At 43.5% G+C, this 5,010-nt stretch overlaps 1 protein-coding gene across 2 annotated transcripts in view; it reads left to right on the top strand.

Annotated features, from left to right (window-relative positions):
• LOC116848797 (neutral ceramidase) overlaps positions 1–5,010 on the top strand; it is a 31,113-nt gene that overhangs the window by 11,483 nt on the left and 14,620 nt on the right. The gene's annotated exons all lie outside the window — the stretch shown is intronic.

Below are 5,010 nucleotides of genomic sequence, written 5' to 3'. Positions count from 1 at the left end.
AGAGAGAGAGAGAGAGAGAGAGAGAGAGAGAGAGAGAGAGAGAGAGAGAGAGAGATTCGGCGAATTTTATTCGTCATCGTCGTCGTCATTATCGTACTCGATCCTGGTCGAAAGAACTAACAAACGAACGGAAGGTCTCTATGGTTGCGCGGGAGTTCACCGGCAAAACGTACGGGTAGGATCGTTGTCCGCCGCTGCTCATGGACGTCACTCGTGCGAATCCTACAGTTAGACGTTAAAGATGCTGCGGAATGATTCCGGTCGTCAGGGTCGATTGTGTCGAAAGGATAGATACAAGACAATCTCGCCGACGGTTAAATTATTATTTCTCGGCTTGTTTGCGCCGCATATTTACTATGTGTGTAAGTACACGCGACATTTCGAATGCAGCGAGACAGCGGAGAGCAGTCAGGTGTGAATATGAAATTAAATTTCATATTTGAATTTCAGGAACAAACGCGAGCGATATTCGATTTAATGAATGCCGGTTATTTATTTTATCGATTCGATGAACGCGTATTTAATAATCACTTTATGCTAATAACTAAGCGAATTTTGTAAATTATTTGCCCTCTATTTCTCCAGCTCCCTTTCTCTCTCTTTCTGTCTCTCGCACGTGCGAGAAATTTCAATAACGTTACATTCATTTTACGATTTATTTCACATGAAAATTCTAACTATTTCATTGAAAAATGCATCAAATGTCATATTTTCATGTGTGAAACATTTCCGTCTCTATTGATGCAAACATTTTATTTTTGTTCTTTTTTTTTAATAAAACGATACAGGTTTTATATTACAAAAATTCAGCAAAATATTTTTTTCGCAAAATTTGTCTTGCATTGTTCGCCCGAAAAAAATTTCGAGTAGCCGCTCGTGGAAAGAGAATGTTCGTGAAATATAAATTGAATTACAATCAACGATCATTAATGACTGATTTACTGTGAAGTCTCTACGGTTGTTCGGTTTAGTAATAAATGGCGACATAAGGGCTACATGAAAATACGGTCGATTGCTTATGCATCATTGTTCCTACGTGTGCGTAAGCATTGCACCACGCGTTGGCGTAACTCGTCTTCTCAATAGGAGTACCTCTCACCGCGTGCCTTAATAGTTAAATCAAGTCTGTACTTCCTTTAGGTTTCTTGTGTTTTCTCTCTTTTTCTTCCCTTCTTTTTGTTCTCTCTCCCTCTTTCTTTTTTGTTTTGAGAAATCGCTTACGCACTTCTCTCTCAAGAGAGAAAGTACCGTAATTAATACGCGAAATTAACGTCAAATTCTGTCGAGCGCGATAAAAGCAAGCGGACCACGCATTGCAGAACATTCTGAAGAGAGGCGATCTATTTTTCGCGTGCTTATGCGAGCGACTCGTTGCCATTCGTGACTTAGGCGCGCGGAACGCGTTCCTCGATTACGAAAATCGCGAAAATTTCACGTGGCCTCGTAACGTAATTGCAAAGATGCAAGGACACGAGTTAGATTTTGAAACACATCGCGCTTAGACGAGACACGAATAAATGTGCCGCGTATATTACTCACTTGGACACGGAATTCACACACGCGCTACGAATCCTTTTCACATTCGGCATGAGCAGCCTGCACGCCTTCAATCATACATAAAGTATAAACGTAGCGTTCGCGTTTAATTCAAAAGCTGATAACGACCGGTTTGAACTGGCTTGAACTCGGCTGAGATGTTAACATTTTGTGACGGAATGGACAGTTGGTTCCTGATGCAATTTGTTTAAAAATGAAGCAAACTTAATTCTTAGACATGGATTTCACCCCAACCAAGGTGTGGTAGCTTCTGCTCTACCCGTCGCTTACGTAATTCCCGACAAAGCCCGTTTGTCTTGGTGAACGAGCACTGGTATTTCTCTACACGTAAAGTACACATCATCGTCGTTCCGTGAACGCGATCCGGCAACGGCACCGTTGAAAAAGGTCGGTCCCGCCCGAGTGATTACCGGTGCGACCTATCTGGATCAAGATCATAAACGACAAAACCTTTCGTTCTCAGCCCAAATTCTTTTGTCGCGTACATTTACGTAACAACCAGCCGGACTTATAGTTCGATATTGTCTTGAGATTGCGTGACTCCGTTACTTTCATGTTACAATATATGTTGAAATTTGTGACTTTAGCGACTATCGCGACGTGAAGTGCGCGTCGGTACACACGATCTCGTCGAATTTAGTCAATCGTTTCACATATTACTTCTCCCTCATTTCAACGGAATTTACTTAGAAAATTTATTACGGAATCGTAAGGGCAGCTAATAAATAGACGGACCCGTCTCGTTCCCTACCAACGACAATGTCTGCTCGGACGAATTGAAATAATAAAATGAAGGTTGCTCACGGACAATTTCGTGAACTGTCGAGATATTGCCGCTTTCTTTCGACTACGAGACAGCCCGTTTCTTACGCAGTCACTTATTACACGCTGGTATTACAGCGACTACAGTGACAGAGTTTCATGAGGAAATCTGGAATGTCATGCTGGAATTGAGTCCTCGATCGTCTGTCTACCTGAGCGTTTTTCGGAGCGCCGCAGATTTTCAGAGATAATTTATCCTACGCGATTTACTGCTCTTCGAGTCTGCTTGAGAGATAAGAGTGGGATCATGACCAAACTGATTAAGAAGAAACAATTTCCTTCGTACCCTTGAACTGAGGAACAAATTGTCCGAGTTGAACGAAAAGTAAAGAAAATGTGCCAAGAAATAAACACACAAATACATATTTGAACATCTTTCTCTCGGGGCGCGATTATAATATTTTACCGGGCTAATGCATTGTACTTGGCGTGTTGGATTCACCGCAAAACGACCAAAAAGCAGCACGAGAGAAGCAACGACGGTGTTGCGACGAGATCGATTCGTTTGTCCACGGTGATGTGATGTGTCAGCATCCGCTTGTTGATTGCAAGTGAAGAATTATACGATCGCGCGTCCTTCGTGCACCAATTTAGATGGCAAAATAAGGCGTAGCCGTTGACACATAATAATGCATTTAAGAATCGTAACGACCTTTTCTCATCAAAGATACTATCTACCTTACGTGTCCATGAGACGCATCTACAACGAGATTCCCGCTTAGAAAAGCCTTTATTCGCTCGGTAATGCTTATTAAGGGATTTCTCCTATATAATGAAATTAGCTCACAATGTGATTACAACAACTTGTTATTTTTACAAGAGTTTTCGCATCGCACAGAAAGCATACGCATTTGAAAGTCAGCCAAATTTGTATTTGTATCAGACCTCCGTGGAATATCGTTTAAAGAAACTCGCGTCGTAGTGAACAAATACTAATAGCGTGACTATTTATTTGAACACGTGCACTTTCCAATTGTGCGATTTTTTAGTTCAGTCACGCGCATACCCAAGTATAACGCGCAAAACGTGCCGTTGCAATCCATCAAATATTTTCCATCTGCTGCAACTCGTCGATTCCTATTTCCGGAACGATGCGAACGGCAAAACAATGCGAAAACATAGAGTGTAAATCCGCGGTAGTAATAAGAATTCTCGCACATCTCGTTAGAGCAGAAAATACGGATCGTACGTCTCATTCGCGAATGAAGCTACGGGGTGATAATGAGTATTCGTATTTTCAACTCACTCCTACTTTGTTGACGGATCAAATATGGAATCTTTTCACCACGTTACTTTGTCGTGTCGTATCGATATCACGTTTTCGCTCGGCAAATATTAGTCGGTTATGTCAATAAATATCGTACAAATACGAAATATCGTATCGCCGGTCGCAAGTGACGATACGACGATTCTTTGGCGAACGCCACTCTCGCGATTGTCCATCGCTTTCACTTAATTTTTCATCCGAAAAAAAAGGAAAAAGAGAAGAACAGAATCGCGTTTGTCACGCAACAGCGTTGCCTTTCGGTGAAAAAAGAACTTTTTGCCACTCGACGAATCTATTTTGTAATCGAGAAACCTTCGTTCAGCACTCCCCTCCGCAACCTGGGAGAGATCTACCCACGGGATCCGTCTCCGTTATACCGTTCCAACAGCCACGAAGCCGTGAAAGGTTCACTCGTGACCGTAATGTCAAAGAGGCAGATACATACGCCCGATTACACTTAAACGAGAGCAAGCAGTGCACGTTACGTACGAGCGAGCGCCGTGAACAACGTGAATCCCGTTCAGAGTGGAAAATCTCTAACTTTATGTGAGATTTAGAGATTTGGCAGCGACGATAGTGAAAACGTACAACAAATTATATATCGTAACGCGTGACTTATTCGTCGATGGTAATTTCATTGCAATTGCAACTTGCAATTTTGTGACTTCCGTTGAGTCCGCTCGAGCCAGAAACACACATCCCGTTACTTCAGTTATTGTTCGAGCGACAGAGTATTGATCTTCCGTCTCACAGGGCTAACTTGCGCCGGAGTTTCGCTTGACTTTGCATAGGAAAAGTCAATGGTTCATCCTTTTCCCCTTGCTCTCCTACTGTCACGCTTGTGTCAATCCATGACGCTTCGCGCACATGACGCACATGACGTACGGCGCGGTGTGGCGCGGTGTCTACGGCGTCGTGACGCAACGTATTGTGTTTACGTACCGCATTTCAATACAATCGTGTGGGAAACGTACGCGCGAAACGTGGGGAAGAAATGTATCCTTGGCACACCCCGAACTCTACCGAACGCGCGCGCGCTCCTGTTAATACAAGCTCCTGTGAGGTCGCTTTCGGTCGTAGAGGAACTTAATTCGGCCCGTTTTTGTCCCAGCTATGTGTCCAAGGATACGTGGTTTCTCTTGCCCTCGCGTAAGTGCCACCGCCCATCCCGTCCCCCATCCGACTAGGCGATTTTATTGGCATCCTTGCAGTTAGACGGTCTGCCACGTAACGACCTCCTCTCAGAGTTCCCGTACCTCTTACTTCACGGCGGGCGCGTTATTCCAGAGTACTCCTCTCGTCCTCCGCATCGTATTAGGTGGTAAACTTAGTTCCTGCGGTTTTTTTGTTTAAAAAACTCATTT

This window comes from Odontomachus brunneus, unplaced genomic scaffold (genome assembly GCF_010583005.1).
Source record: "Odontomachus brunneus isolate Ranch 3 - 2012 unplaced genomic scaffold, Obru_v1 Obru_scaffold_100, whole genome shotgun sequence".
Classification (NCBI taxonomy): domain Eukaryota; kingdom Metazoa; phylum Arthropoda; class Insecta; order Hymenoptera; family Formicidae; genus Odontomachus; species Odontomachus brunneus.
Note: the sequence above shows the minus strand (reverse complement) of the source record. Positions and strands in the feature narration are given on the sequence as shown.